This window comes from Schistocerca piceifrons, chromosome 1, assembly GCF_021461385.2.
Source record: "Schistocerca piceifrons isolate TAMUIC-IGC-003096 chromosome 1, iqSchPice1.1, whole genome shotgun sequence".
Lineage (NCBI taxonomy): Eukaryota > Metazoa > Arthropoda > Insecta > Orthoptera > Acrididae > Schistocerca > Schistocerca piceifrons.
This window is the reverse complement of record NC_060138.1, coordinates 152,598,052-152,615,537: the sequence shown is the minus strand read 5'-3', so window position 1 is coordinate 152,615,537 and position 17,486 is coordinate 152,598,052.

The window sequence follows — 17,486 nt, the reverse complement described above, 5'->3', positions numbered from 1 at the left end:
AACGGTACATTTGCAGGCCTGAACTCCTTACCAAAAGTTTATCGACTATGTCCCCTCTACAACCCGATAGAAATCAGTAATAGGAATTGTGAAACATGTTATAAAATTTCCTTAATTTTTAATGTGAGTAGATTAGTAGTATTCATAATTTGTTGTTTGGTTACTTTACAGAAGTTGTCTGCAGAGCCTGCTTCTGCATGATAATCTATAATTTGTCTCGTCTCACATCAATGAAGGCTTTCCTTAGTGATAGGATTTAAGGAATACCATTGGTGAACAAATGAATAAACGCACATCACCAGTTACTCATTTAGTTTGATCAGGCAATATGTCGAGGTCTCCGCGGATCAAAGCTATCCACACCTGAAAGCCACTGATTCAGTTCCGTATGCCTTGGGTCCACATCGACAAAAATTAAAATGTGTAGAACTCTGGAAGCCATTCTTTACGCTGGAGATATTCGAGAACGTTAGCCTCGATTTACTTTTGTTTTCTTAACTCTGTATATTTTCTTCTACATTTCTTTTAGTATTAAAAAAACTATGACATCAATTTGGCATCCTCACTGCTATGTGGCGAATCGAGGAACATACTGCAGCATCTCACGTCTCTCTGTCGGAGGGACTGCAAAGGCAAGATAGAGTAATTAGAGTGAGCACAGACTTCTGACGCTGTGTAAATTGACAAGTTGCTCAAAAATGACGTTTTAGGAATGCTCTCTGAATTTTGTTTCAAATGTTTCACGATCTGTCGGAAAAAATATTTGTCGCTTTTGAAACTGAGATCCTCATTAAAACATGCCGTTTATACACTATCTTCATACTAGCAAGGATATGATTTATAAGGATCTAAACGCTACGCTTTCATTGAAATTGTTCTAGATTTCTGTTTACCTCAAATTACCGTATTTGACAGCAATTTTTCCAGTCCTTCTGTTGTTTCGCTGAGATTACCTGTACTTTTACAGCTATTTAGATTGTATGCGCAAAGTTGCGACTTATTCAGTGTTAACAGTGCTGGCAAAGACGCTTCTTCTTTCAGTTTCCTATTAATTCGTTATTTCTTTTGGTCTTGCAATTGCGTTGGGATGCTCCTGGTCGCTCTTCAAATATATTCGTTTCTTTGTATTTTCGTTCTATCGACACAATATATGCTGCTAATATCACAATAGAATTTGGAGTTCTCAATAAGGCAAACAAAAATCTGCACTCGTTTAAATAGAAAGGATAATACAAGAGAATGCCAGAATCAGGAGTACTGACAGAAACAGTATCTGTAACGTGCCGTATTAAATTTCACACGCGGATTAGACCACGGATTTCTCACAATGAGTTAGCGAGGGCCAGAGAGATTTCAGAAACAGTGACTTTAACCATGTTAACGCCGATTCAGGACACATTACCAGCTTTTCAGTGCGCCGGAATATTGATACTCTACTTGTGTCACTATTTTTATCGAAGAAAAACATTTTGAGGCCAGGTAGGCCTATACGACTGAGCTGTACTTGTTCCGCAGACACCGCATTAATGTAATGCTCAACGTGAGAGTGAAACCAACTGACTACGTTTTTCAGTATTTGACAGCGAATATTCAAACGTTAATATCTAATCGAGTAGCCTGAATAAATATTTAATAATGTGTCACCACGTACTTACCGTGCGACTGTCTCGAAATTTCTGAGGGCACTGTCGTTGTTTATGGGCGCAGCGTCAGCTGTCACATTTGCTGTCCGCAAATACAACTAACAAACACACACTACCAGTTGTCGTCACTTAGGTTTATATACCGCTATCTGATTTTACGCAGTTCTATTTTACGAACTTCAGCACTGCACGGCTGCCAACTACTCGCTATTCACAAATGTAACACTGTTACCAACTGAGAACGTGATCGACATTTCTTGTTGAGGGCGAATGATGAGAAGATAAATAAATATCACGTCACTGTTTGTAATGACCCTATTAGTTGAGTTATTAATAATTTAATTAGTAGAGAAATATTCCACAGCCTGTAGTCTGCAGCTTGGCACGTTCAACAGTTGAATCAAACCTTGACTTCCTAATACGAAATCATCTGCAGTGAGAGTTGATTGTGGAAATAATTCAGCGCTACGACGTTACGAAAGAAGAGAATAGCTGAACTTCGCGTAGTTATTTATATGTTGTGTAGTCATGCTAAAACGCAAACGAGTATGTTTCCTTCGTTAGCTCCGTTGGTCTTAACAGGCTACGCCCTACTGTCACTCTTACAACGACGCAGTCTCCGCTCATCACAGACGTTGTTCGTCTTTTTTCTGCATCACTCCCCGTCGTATCAGCTGCAAGCGTCAAGTAGCTTCTGTAAGCCGATACGAGATGGCAGCAGCTGGCACAACACCGCAGCACAAGGAAAAACCGCACTCGTCGCTCACGTGCTAGGGCTTCTTCTAATGTCAATTTTGCGTGTGTGTGGCGTCGTCACACTATGGATACATGAGGCACCGATCAACTTAAAAAAAAAAAAAAACCTGACATCATTCCATTCTACTCTCGCCAAGTTTTGAAGAAATAAACTGCAAAGGAATGCCATGCACGATAGTGAGACAGAAGACACCGCTGTTCTGTCAGAGACGGCAAAGGACGTGGAAAATCAATTGGACAGCATGGACGCTCTTTTGAAAAGAGAGTATACGATAAATATCATCAAAAGAGATACAATGATAATGCGATCTAGTCGAATTAAATCACGCGATGCTGAGGAGTGAGTGAATAAGATCGGGAAATGAAAGGCTAAAAGAAGTCAACAAAATGGTTCAAATGGCTCTGAGCACTATGGGACTTAACATCTGAGGTCATCAGTCCCCTAGACTTATAACTACTTAAACCTAACTAATCTAAGGACATCACACACGTCCATGCCCGAGGCAGGATTCGAACCTACGATCGTAGCAGCCGCGTGGTTCCGGACTGAAGTCAACAAGTTTTGGTATTCGGGGAGCTAGATAACTGGCGGATGGCCGAAGTAATGAGGATTAAAATGCTACAGAAGAACGCATACGATAAGATGGGTAGACCGGGAAAGTAATAAAGAGATACTGAATTAAACTGGGAAGAAAAGAAATTTATTGAACGGGGAACTGTTGCTAGGACGTCTTCATTCCTCGATCGATCAGTTCATCTGGTGTTCAGCAGTCTCCTGTAACACCACATTGTAAAGCCGTCTAATCGTTCGATTTCTCTTCAGTCCATTTTCCACGTTTCGCACCGGTTGACCTCTAAACATAACTTTTCATTAATCTTTTTCTGGTCAAATTTCACAGTGTGTGGTGAAAGCAGCTGTTCTGCCTTGTGCATTCCTTGTGTGACAAAGCATGTCATAGTTCCCATGGCTGGAGAGAGCCTAAGCAGCATATATAGGGGTTGGAAAAAAATATGGAAACACCGGCAGAAACGCTTGTTTGGACATTCATGCGAATGCTAGCCAAACCTACAAGTTGTGCTGTTGTATCTGCACCTGCACATTGTCCACAATACATAGTGTCCGTGGTGGTCAGGCCAGTGTTCTGTTCGGTTTGTTTGTTTGGGGAAGGAGACCAGACAGCGTGGTCATCGGTCTCATCGGATTAGGGAAGGAAGTCGGGCAGTGCCCTTTCAGAGGAACCATCCCGGCATTTGCCTGGAGTGATTTAGGGAAATCACAGTGTTTTGTGTAATCGTGAGTACATTCTGTCGGTGCTCATGTGAATTTGAATGTGGGCATATTTTGTTGATGCTTGTATGGTGGTTGCTTCTGTAACCAGGGTAGCCGAAGTTTTTGCTGTTTCAAGAGGCACCACATCAAAATTTAACCCACTTACAGGGACAGTGGAGAAACATCATCCGCTAAATCACAACGGGAACGAAAGCTGTGTTGAGCGATCGTGTTGCGTATTATGCATGATAATGTGTTGTTTGTCTTGATTCCACGTGGTAATGTGTTGTTTGTCTTGTACGTATGGTGACCACAGCAGGTCAGTTGTGAGAAGTGCACGTGAGAAGATATCTTGCAGCATGACATATAGATTGGAGGTGACTCGGGGAATGGGCGGCAAACTGTCGTAATATTAATCGTAAATATTGACAACAGTACTTCGTTTTTGATGTAATAAGGTCAGGTGAAGTCTATCAGTCATCGACATAGTTGTGGCATTATTACGGTGCAGTAAACTTCTAGTTTCGCTAAATAAATGGCGGGTTCAGAGTCAGCCAAGAGTATGCGAAGACATAGGAAATAGTACGAGTAGTATTGATAGCATTGGTAGAGAAAGAAGCATAAAAGTATGCGTAAAAGAGAAACTGGGAAGCGATGACTTCTCTTTGTTTTTTTCGTTTGTCTGGTTGTTTACTTTGCACACAATTAGAATTGCACATCGTTCAGTGTTAGTCTATTGTGTATTTTACAACCTTACAGAATAAAAATTACATTTTATAAGTAATAAAAATTATTTGATCGCGTAGCTTCTGCGCCTTTATGTAACCAAAACAATTACTCTTGATGCAAGTACAGCTGACATGCACAAACATAAAAATATATATAATTATTGTTGTTATTTTGTACTCAATAGCCGGCCGGGGTGGCCGAGCGGCTCTAGCCGCTTCAGTCCGGAACCACGCGACCGCCACGGTCGCAGGTTCGAATCCTGCCCCGGGCATGGATGTGTGTGATGTCCTTAGGTTAGTTAGGTTTAAGTAGTTCAAAGTTTAGGGAACTAATGACCTCAGATGTTAAGTCCCATAGTGCTCAGAGCCATTTGAACCATTTTTCTTTTTTTTTTTTTTTTTTTTTTTTGGTACTCAATAGGACGTTTTTCATCAAGATCAAAGGCAAGAGCTTTTTTATTACTGATAATGCGAAAGTTGTTTATAGACAACAGACATGTTTTATATACGTTTGACGAAGTATTGAACCGATGTTTGATATATGTTTGTTTTGCGTTTTTTATCATTTTACCTTTTTGAGGGAATTGCGTTTTCTAGCGGTATATGATAAATCTGTATTGTTTGTTTTGACTGCAACGCCTCTCTGTTTCACCTTACAAATCAACAGTTTTCTAATAATATGTGAATTAAACACTGACAGTTCCAGTTTGTAACCTCCCCCCTCACTTACCGGCCTTTATGACAGTGAAAAATGAAACCGCGTGTACCTAATGGGAGTTTTGGAAAAGCAATCGTCACCGAAGTTAACCTGTCGATAAAGAGGGAGGAAAGGGTTACATCTAAATGAAAGGAAATGTGCTAATGAAACTGGTGGAAATTAATTTTGAAAAGGGGTAAAGTTAATAAAGAAGGTAAATGTGCAGCCGTTACGTTAACAATTAACTAGCGGTAATTAGGTATTTGAGATTTGGGGGAAATCACGGTCGCCAGTCCTAAGGACAATTACTATAGTAACTGAAAAAGAAAGGTTATTACACATATAATTAGCACTAGAAGCGTGGCAACTGAAGGTTGACACGTGTAGTGTGAAAACTGAAAGTTTGTCAGAAGTAATAAATTTCGCTACACCCTGACTTAATTTAGCAAAAGAAATAATAACCGGAAAATCGAAAGTTAATTTAGTGACTGAAGTTAATAGTGAGCTTTCTTTCTGAAGCACATCGAAATTCAGTAAAATACGGTTAGTCTTGGACTACCTCAACAATCATTTCAAAAACTACTTGAATCTACGCAATTTAGAAATAAGAGATTTAACTTTGAACTTGAATTAAATGATTCTGAACAATTAACAATAGTAAAATTTAGTACGTACCAAGCTGAGCTGCAGTCACAGGTAAGCTAAAATACGGTAACAAAGCTCGCACTCTTAATTCGTGCTTGTGTAATCTGAATATTGTAGCCAGCTATTAATGCCATAATTGAACTTTGAAATTAAAGCAGTGAAAACGAGTTAGCTATATTACTTTAATGCTGGCGTTTGAATTTCAACGACACTCGAGTTCATTTCGGAAAAGGAAGGGACCCTGCTTGGTAATGAAATTGGGACAATGAGCAACAAAGGTTGATGCTAAGTTGCTGTAATTTTGCGAGGCAAATGGAACAAGATTAAAAGCTGAGGTCTGCCATGCAGTTCTAAAACTTTACGTGCGTCCAGTCTTCCTTGTCGGTTGATTGAAGGTTTGAAGCCGTCGGTCGAGGAGGTGGCGACAGTCACTCATTGTCGGCCGTCGCTGTTGCAGAAGCTGGATGTTGGCGCGCCTTCTTCTCGACACTGTCACCAGACGAAACGGGCTCTTGATGTGCGCTAGTTAATGTTTCCCGTCCGCGACACCATGTCAGAAACTATCATCGCAAGTCGAGCGCAATTACATGCTGCCAAACCCCGAAAGCGCGGCAACTCGCGGGAGCGTCACACAACACACCTGCTCCACTCGCTACTCCCGCCACACTCCTTCTGTTCCGCCCGCGCTCCACGCGGCAGAGTTAACACTACCAAAGATCCTACAAACTTTGATTCTTTACACGACCTATCGATGTAATCGTTCGATAGCAGTTTTCCCTAGGCAAGACCCAGCGTAAAAATACAAATAATATTTACGAAACAAACCAATTATACATCGACATGAGTGCATAAATATATATATACAAACAGTAAAACAATTACAATATATAAAGAGACAGAAATGTCATATCTTGAGGTAACAAAACAAGGAAAAAAAATAATAGTACAATAGATGGAAATAGGAGGATATGCATTTCCGGCGTTACACGTGCCCCACATTGTCTGAGGATGTTCGTGTAACGTAAACAGACTCAGAAAATGTCCCAAAAAAAGAAACAGCGGAAATGCATATGCTCAAAACATCAACAAAATTTAGCATTCTTCTAATTAACCATGAACCAATTTTTAGACAATAATAATTGAGTGGAGACACTCCTAATCTTATTCCACTCTGTCATCTTGCACAAAATAAAACAGGTTGACAACATATTAAAATTCATAGAAAACATAGAAAATGGTTTAGCTATCCAAAATCATTAAAATTCGTAACACTATGAGAAATGGAATACTATTTGCAAAATTAATTAGATTGCATGGTCATAAAAACAGGTAGATCAAAATACGCAAATTAATTATTAATTACATAGAATACACATTTTATATAACCTTTTCATAATTATTATCTCGTCATGAGATTCCACTTAACGCTAAACAAGAAAATAATATTCAGTAGATCGAAAAAAACGTAAATATTGACAGTAGAATTCTTTCAGCTGTCCAGGAAGAAAAACAATTCCGCCTTCCGTACTCGCAAGTACAAAGAATGCCGACAGCGGCCCAAGAGCCAACAGCGGCACAAGAGCCGACAGCGGCTCGCCTCGCTAGTATTGTTGCGCCCGCGTGTGCGGCACGCTTGATCTCACTCGCCCTTGTGACGGCGTTTCCAGAACGTCCGTTTCACTGAATTCTTTCGGAAAAACTCACTCCCGAGTAATCTCAAGGAGTCCATAAACACTATCACAGTGGATAACTCAACACTGTCCATCATCACACGCATGTACTAGCCTGAAACTTAAAACAGCGTCTAAGTACATCGGCAATGACTAGTAAATCACATATTCATGAAATCTTACAGCTATTTACAAAACCATATTTACATACCTTAATCTACTGTGACTCAGCTGAAAACTTAAACTAGCAGCTTGGATTTTTCAGTTGATTAGATCATGATTAAATTGATTAAAATTAAATTGATTAATCAAAATTAATTACTTATTAATTACAACTTCTTTAATGACCTTGGTCAGTCAAAAGCATGGCAATCTAGCAAATCGTTAAATCTTACACTCTATTTTACATACTGTATAAATTACCCATTGTGTGGTATTAATCGATCCTAGGTTGGTACAATTTCAAGTCTACAATATTCCGTAAGCATTTGTGTGAGGCATACCAATGACTTTATATGGTCCATTATAAACAAACTTAAATTTAGAGTTTTCATGGTCTATCTCGCTCGATTTCTCATGAGCTTTTACAAGTACTAAGTCTCCGATTGCAAACTTAGCAAAACGCGCTTTAGCGTCATGACGACGTATGCGAGCATCGGCTTTTAGCTTCATTACTTCTCGCAAACGATCTTTTTTCACACAAATACTAATGTTAATCCGTGGAGGGAATTTGATTATCTCTTCCAATTCACTTTCTACACTTTTGTCAATGCCGAAATTCCTCATGTTATGGCAGTTCAAACTCATTCCTACGTCAGTGTCATCCGGCCAGTTAACAATGTGTATAGGCTGGTATTGCCTATGCACACCGTCTCCTGCCTCGTCAAAACTAACTACTATTGTTTTATCTTGGGACGTACATGTCAAAGTTTTGCTTTCGCAGTTAATCACTGCACGGTACTTTAATAGCCAATCTAACCCGATAATTACTTCCGTAGTTAAGTCTGGCACGACGACAAACTCTTGTTGAAATCGTGCCCCACATATCTCGAAGTTGACAAAAATCTGTTTCGTGACCGGTTTACTGGCCTTCCCAGTAGCACCGATAATTTTCACTCCTGTTACTGGCATAACTACGATGCCAGGTCTGTCTTTCAGTAACTCAAATATTTTCCCAGATACAGCACTCAATTCTGCACCGGTGTCAATCAACACGTTTAGTTGTAGGTCGTGCATATTAACAGACACTACTATCTGTCTACACTTGTCCTCGACTGTTTCTTTATTTTCCCACAGTAAATCCTCGTCTATATCCAGGTCATTCCAGAAAAAACCATCCGGCTTTGATCCTAAATCCGGTTTATCTGGCGGCTTTTTCAGTCTCTGTTCACATACAGTTTTAATTTCAACACGTTTGTCCTGAGGCTTAGTCTCTAGCTTCGCCTCCAATACCGAAACCTTTTCCTGTAACTCGTCAACTAGTGAGTGTTGCTTTGCTATCAATTCACTAATTGTCACCTTCGTTGATTCCACTTTGGTCAGATTGATCTCATCTGCCAATCTACCTGGAGGAATGTGCCCAGTAGTATCTGCAATTACTTCCTCTGGATCTGCGCAACCCACACTGCTATCGTCTGACAGTATAACGTCAGCTCTAACCTCATACACACTGTAATCTACGTGGTTTTCTACCAATCGTGTCCGGCTATCACTAAAATTTTCGTCATCTTTCTCCTTAATACTCTCGCAATGTTTAAACTGGAGGTTTGCGTCGGATGGGTCGGCTACTTCTATCACTATAACTTTCGGTAAAGTCTGCCGGTTAGGGCCAGAACTTTCCGTTACTACTTCAACATCTAACTCCTGCGGGACGAAACACGACGAATCTTGCTCGTGCTCCCCATTAACATCAACTATTTCTGGTAAAGTCTGCCGGTTAGGGCCAGAACTTTCCATCACTTCACAAATACTATCTTCCTGTGGGACGAGACGCGGCAAATTCTGCCCGCGCTCTCCATAAATGCTTCTCCCGTACAGGCCCCTATAATCTCTTAGTTCGTCGTATAAGCGACCGAACTGCCTTAACCAGACCTCATCCCTCTCTGCATCCCCTCGCTCAATGACGGACGTGTTATCCGACATCTGATCTTCTCTCAACAATTGCGAATCATTCTTAAACTCAATCTCCAGTTCCGCTGTGGGTATTACAGCTGGCACCTTATAATCGATTTCCGGAACACTACTTGAATTGTTCTCACAGACAGTGAACGTATTTTCTACTGCCGTGTATACAGTTGATCTACTAGTTGTGGGCGCACTCCTTTCTCCTAACACTGGCACACTCTCCCGCCGTTGATTATTCCACACGGAATTTTCATAACGACGACACCTGGGTTTTCTCCTGTTATTGGGCCGCCAAAATTTCTCCACGCCTGGTCGGCCCCTCACCGGCGCGGCTAATGGTTTCCCTGTCTCGTCCCAGCAGATACGCTCCCCGGATGCTGCTGAGGCGGCTGATCACATCCTCTGGCGTTATTACTATTCTGTGAAGCCCGTATCACGTTAGTATGATACTGGTTTCCGCCATTCCTGTTATTATTTGCATTGTACCGATAGTTATTACGGTCCGAACCATTATTGTTATTGCTGCCATGGTTGCGGTATGCATTATTCCCGTGGTTATCGTTGTTGTGGTTGCTGTGGTACCCGTTGTTGTTACCACGGCCTCTACCACTGTCGCGATTATTGCGCCAATAGTCCTCGTCCTCAACTCTTCCCAGGAAATCATTGATTGTCCTGTGATTGCTCCCTACGTAGCGTTTTGTATCATCTGGAAGCTTCTTGTAGAGTTCCCAGACTATTTCGGATTCCGAGCGGCGGTCACGCAAATATTCCAACTTGCGGTCCAGCCCTCACAAAACTCCTTCATCGAACCGCGCGAATTCGCATCGAAAGGCCTCGATACGACAAATTCGCGCCAGACACTTTGCTGTTTTTGCTCTGACCAGTATTCAGCCAGAAACAAATTTTTAAATTCGTCAAAAGTCAGGTCCGTAATGTTGAGGTTTAAGCCCCAACGCTTGGCATCACCAGCCAACACATCAATAATCGCATTAATTTTTCTCTCATTAGTCCATGATCTGGGTAAAACTCTTTCACAATTCTTAATGAAATCCGTCGCGTGTATACCGCCTTTTTTCAAGGGGTCGAACCGCTCCTCTTTCGTCAACAATTCCGAACTATGTGCATAGATTGGCACATAGCTCTGTTTTTCGTCAAGTTTCTTTTCTAATTCCGACACTCTCGTAATTACTTGGCAAGTGGTTGTCGCAAGCGTTTCTACTTCCCTTTTTTTCTCTTCGCAGGTATTAGCCTGCTTCGTCACTTTGGTATCTACTTCGGATACTAAAGCCTTTAAAGTTTCCACCTTCTTTTGATCCTCTTTTCTCACTAATTGAATTTGTTCCGTCACCTTATTCTCGATGATCGGAGCAACTGCGTCTCCTACACTTTTCTCGATTCTGCTAATTTCGGAATCAAAACGAGTATTTATGCTCGCAATTTCCGCCTGAACGCCTATCATTTCCTGTTTAAGATTACCGATTTCGGTATTAATCACGACAATATCGTCTTTGATTTTATCAACTTTTGTGTTAACAACTTCAACATTGTTGTTAACAACATTAATAGCTTTGTTCTGACTGTCTAGCTTTCGTTCAATTTTTTCAGACTGAGCTTCTTGCTTGGCCGATTGACTCTTGATTTCGTTAATCAAAACATTCAATAAATCAGTTAAATTCCCGGAAACTACAGGTTTTACTTCCGTAGCGGCTTCCTCTTTAATTGTCCCCCCGTATTCGTCATCAAGGGATTCGCATTTGATTTTCACTTCCGACTCCGAAACATTTTCTAAAGTGTGGAATTCCATTTCTGCTCTTTGTTGCGTTTCGGCGGTCGCGTCTTTCATGCTATCCGCCTGCCCCTGAACAATGGGTACCGCGGTGCGCGTTTCCCACTGTTCGACCGATTGTTCCGTATCCAAGTCAACCAAATTTTGGTAATTGTTGCCTTCACTCATTTTAATAATTTTCAATATAAATGCAAAATCTCAACTCTAATTAGGATTTCTCACACGAATATTCTCGCTGACGTATCGACCATTTCGTAACCAGTACTTTGTTACGAGATTTGCACAATGCAAAATTCGTGTCCAGAACAACCTCAAATTTGAAGATTGTCCTGTCACCAGGTCGCCACGTGTAACCTCCCCCCTCACTTACCGGCCTTTATGACAGTGAAAAATGAAACCGCGTGTACCTAATGGGAGTTTTGGAAAAGCAATCGTCACCGAAGTTAACCTGTCGGTAGAGAGGGAGGAAAGGGTTACATCTAAATGAAAGGAAATGTGCTAATGAAACTGGTGGAAATTAATTTTGAAAAGGGGTAAAGTTAATAAAGAAGGTAAATGTGCAGCCGTTACGTTAACAATTAACTAGCGGTAATTAGGTATTTGAGATTTGGGGGAAATCACGGTCGCCAGTCCTAAGGACAATTACTATAGTAACTGAAAAAGAAAGGTTATTACACATATAATTAGCACTAGAAGCGTGGCAACTGAAGGTTGACACGTGTAGTGTGAAAACTGAAAGTTTGTCAGAAGTAATAAATTTCGCTACACCCTGACTTAATTTAGCAAAAGAAATAATAACCGGAAAATCGAAAGTTAATTTAGTGACTGAAGTTAATAGTGAGCTTTCTTTCTGAAGCACATCGAAATTCAGTAAAATACGGTTAGTCTTGGACTACCTCAACAATCATTTCAAAAACTACTTGAATCTACGCAATTTAGAAATAAGAGATTTAACTTTGAACTTGAATTAAATGATTCTGAACAATTAACAATAGTAAAATTTAGTACGTACCAAGCTGAGCTGCAGTCACAGGTAAGCTAAAATACGGTAACAAAGCTCGCACTCTTAATTCGTGCTTGTGTAATCTGAATATTGTAGCCAGCTATTAATGCCATAATTGAACTTTGAAATTAAAGCAGTGAAAACGAGTTAGCTATATTACTTTAATGCTGGCGTTTGAATTTCAACGACACTCGAGTTCATTTCGGAAAAGGAAGGGACCCTGCTTGGTAATGAAATTGGGACAATGAGCAACAAAGGTTGATGCTAAGTTGCTGTAATTTTGCGAGGCAAATGGAACAAGATTAAAAGCTGAGGTCTGCCATACAGTTCTAAAACTTTACGTGCGTCCAGTCTTCCTTGTCGGTTGATTGAAGGTTTGAAGCCGTCGGTCGAGGAGGTGGCGACAGTCACTCATTGTCGGCCGTCGCTGTTGCAGAAGCTGGATGTTGGCGCGCCTTCTTCTCGACACGGTCACGAGACGAAACGGGCTCTTGATGTGCGCTAGTTAATGTTTCCCGTCCGCGACACCATGTCAGAAACTATCATCGCAAGTCGAGCGCAATTACATGCTGCCAAACCCCGAAAGCGCGGCAACTCGCGGGAGCGTCACACAACACACCTGCTCCACTCGCTACTCCCGCCACACTCCTTCTGTTCCGCCCGCGCTCCACGCGGCAGAGTTAACACTACCAAAGATCCTACAAACTTTGATTCTTTACACGACCTATCGATGTAATCGTTCGATAGCAGTTTTCCCTAGGCAAGACCCAGCGTAAAAATACAAATAATATTTACGAAACAAACCAATTATACATCGACATGAGTGCATAAATATATATATACAAACAGTAAAACAATTACAATATATAAAGAGACAGAAATGTCATATCTTGAGGTAACAAAACAAGGAAAAAAAATAATAGTACAATAGATGGAAATAGGAGGATATGCATTTCCGGCGTTACAAGTTTTACTATAAATACTCTTCATTTTTAAGTAATAGACAAGGGGATAACGATGTAGAACAAAACTATTCCGTAGGTTATGGGTACCTTTATATATCCTCACTCAGTTTTTAGACAGTTCACCGCTTCCTGTATCTAGGGGATTCTAGTGACATACTGATCGCATACGGGAAGAAAGCGACAGTTATGGGATAACACCCGACAGATATCCAACACACCTAAGGCACGTGTAGCACGCTTACCACATTCACTGTCCAAGACTACTAGAAATACTACACTAATCTAAGGTAGCCGACGCTACTTTTACAGTTCTACTTCTAACCACTGTCTGTGATTCTTCCATTATCTTTCAGACATGCTTCTGGGACAGCAATAAATATTATCTTTAAGTGTTTCTGTGTATTTATTGACGATTCGTACACGATAGTATTCAGAAGCTTGAACTGAATAGGGTAAAATTTATAGGTTTTTCTTTACGTGTGTGCATTTTCGGAAAAGGGAATGAATTGAGGAAACATTCATTTCTCTTAAGTGGTTTACCACTGTGGACATACACAATGATAACAATTCACTTCGTCAAGGAAGGAGTACCAAATAGAGCTCAGAACCAGCTGCTCAGCTCTGAGATATTGTTCTAGTTATCGATGGATGTTAAGACTTATCTTCAACATCTGGGAAATACGAAATCAGGTAATTAGGTTACAAGAAGTTTTCACGGAATTACGTAAGGAAGAGGAGAAAGAGAATGTGTTGGAGGAAATGTCACGAGCTAAGACTTTCATATGAGAAACTGAGAGCAGAACTAAACCAATTGACAGAAACAGCACCACAGGACAGTTTGATGAATGAGGGAAGTTAGTGAAAACAGTATTTCGCCTGTAAGGCAATAAAGACATACAACTAGAACAAATGCGAGAAATAGCGGAGACCACTAGAACTACAGCAGAATGGCATAATACGCAGTTGAAGAACATGGAATATAATGTGTTTAATAACGAGAGAACTGTGAGAGAACTGACTACAGAATTAGCACAGTATACAGAAAGTATAATTCGGACAACAGAAAACAACTTGCAAAGAATTCAGACTCGATCAAGTGCATTAGATGGGAGAACGAGCTTAGCTAGACTGTTGCGTGCATTAGCAGATAGTTCGAATATCGCGAGGCCAGAAGCAGCAACGCTGCAAGATGCTGTTTACCACGCCATGCACGGACATCTGACTTCCACACTGTTGTCTCCAACACAATTCCTAGCAGGATTACGTCAGACACAAAAAGAACATCTAGTAACCTAGAGAAGCCTAGCCTTATACTACCACATAGCATCCGTTGAAGTTAGTTCAGACAGAGCTCTGATAGTGGTCATGAGTGCACAACATGCGTGTTTTATTTTTCATTCTTATCCGATAAAATAGGGAACGGTCAACAAGAGAATCCAAATACAAACACAAGAACTCAGAACAAAGATAACTTAAGTCGTCTGTCATTAGAGGAGTTACAAGACTGCTTAAGAGGAAGCATGATTTGTCCAGTCTGAGCGATACAGACTAACGTGCAGGCACGTGAGGTATAGTTGTTATTAGCGAAAATGGAAGTACCAGAGTGTCAAAGAGAAGTGTTAGCCCCCACCCATATTTCCAGACAGTGGGGGTACACTCGATTTATTCAGTTTTTGCACTGACATCTGTCATAAACTGTTACCAAAGTGGGAAACCCATGGGAATGACCAACCAACAACTACGAAACAACGGTATATTAAGAAATGGTACAGCTTGTGATATAGCAGGAGCACAGTTTCGGCTTCCAGTTACTATCACAGACACAATCACCGACCAATTCTGGCAACGTACGTTGTATCGGCCGCAAAAACCGTTAGAAGCATTATCCACACTTAACCTAACATTTCCTCAAGAACACCTTAAATCCTCAACTTCTGCACTCACTAGACGAGCTGACAGTGCCACATAAAAGACGGATTTCAGCAGAATAAACGTTCTAACATATTCAGAACTATACAGATAAACGACGCAGTAACTTCATGATCATAAGCATTTCCACTACCTGTGCTGCCATGGTTCTACTAACGGCTTGTTCATCCTCCTTTTGCTTGAGGTATAAAACCACTCACTCACCTGAATCACCAATCCATAAAGTACCTGTCAAGCGGCTAAGTAGTAATAATAAGAAATAAAAAAAGTGTAACACAGAGTAAGACAGTAAACTTGTACTGGAACATAAAAACTCAACAGCCATAATATAGGGTAAGAACAGACTAAAAAAACGTTGTGGATAAGCCTTTCTTTCAAACGTTTAAACAAGAGAAAACTTAACAGAGTATAATTACTTATTCGACATGCATTTCTTGAGATTGTTTCAGAGGCAAACTAAGAAAAATTTGGAATGAACTGTTTTAAAGAAGAGGGGAATGTTACACAGCCGAAACGTATTATGGGTAATTTTAAAATTTTCTCGAAGTCATCTCCAGCCATCACCAACCAAACGCAGGCCAGGCCAAAGCTCCGCGTCACAATCATAACGACAAACAGACAGAACGCCGACGTTACGGAAAACAGGACAATCCTGGAAGTTGTTGCCTCATCTCGCAGGAGTGAGAGGCTTAAATCGTAATCTCGGCAACATGATTTCAGCGAGGAGAAGCTATCATGTCATTCTAACATCACAGCTTTGTTTTGTAAGAGACAGTAGAAGTTTCATAGATACGCCTATCAGCCTGCTGAAATGACGGAAAGCCAACAAGGTGAAGCCCTTGAAAGCTCTTCTGCGAAATAGGGGGTTGGTGAAGCCCGCAGATGAGCCCGTGGAAGTAGGCTACGTTCGTGTACCGCCAGTCACGCAGTAATAAATACTCAAGCTTTTGAGCCTTGGTCTCCATCCTTACGTTGCACTACAGCAGCTACGAGAACCTGTGATGTGCTGTTACCGATTCGGATGTCCGTCTCCCTTAGCTGAGTAGTTTTTCTCCGCTCAGGGAATAGGTGTTGTGTTGTCCTAATCATCATCATTTCATCCCCATCGACGCGCAAGTCGCTGAAGTGGCGTCAAATCGAAAGACTTGCACCCGGCGAACGGTCTCCCCGACGGATGGCCATAATCACACGAAATTTTAAACACGTTCATCGTGGAAAACGGTTACGTTCGAAAGCGTTTACCGTCATCCCGACAGTCGACATCGAAGGAAATGTACCATCTGCTTCTTCGACAGATCGCCCGGAATAGGGTGGGACAGAAACATCCAGCCGTTAAATGGCACGTGGTGTGGCGCACGGTACACCAACCCCACCTAACTACAACAGTCAGATCAACATGGTACTTTGTAGTGAACCGGAAATACCCCTTTTCTTTTTTTGGTCATCAGTCTACTGACTGGTTTGATGCGGCACGCCACGAATTCCTTTCCTGTGCTAACCTCTTTATCTCAGAGTAGCACTTGTAACCTACGTCCTCAATTATTTGCTTGACGTATTCCAATCTCTGTCTCCCTCTACAGTTTTTGCCCTCTACAGCTCCCTCTAGTACCATGGAAGTCATTCCCTCATGTCTTAGCAGATGTCCTATCATCCTGTCCCTTCTCCTTATCAGTGTTTTCCACATATTCCTTTCCTCTCCGATTCTTCGTAGAACGTCCTCATTCCTTACCTTATCAGTCCACCTAATTTTCAACATTCGTCTATAGTACCACATCTCAAATGCTTCGATTCTCTTCTGTTCCGGTTTTCCCACAGTCCATGTTTCACTACCATACAATGCTGTACTCCAGACGTACATCCTCAGAAATTTCTTCCTCAAATTAAGGCCGGTATTTGATATTAGTAGACTTCTCTTGGCCAGAAATGCCTTTCTCGCCATAGCGAGTCTGCTTTTGATGTCCTCCTTGCTCCGTCCGTCATTGGTTATTTTACTGCCTAGGTAGCAGATTCCTTAACTTCATTGACTTCGTGATCATCAATCCTGATGTTAAGTTTCTCGCTGTTCTCATTTCTACTACTTCTCATTACCTCCGTCTTTCTCCGATTTACTCTCAAACCATACTGTGTACTCATTAGACTGTTCATTCCGTTCAGCAGATCATTTAATTCTTCTTCACTTTCACTCAGGATAGCAATGTCATCAGCGAATCGTATCATTGATATCCTTTCACCTTGTATTTTAGTTCCACTCCTGAACCTTTCTTTTATTT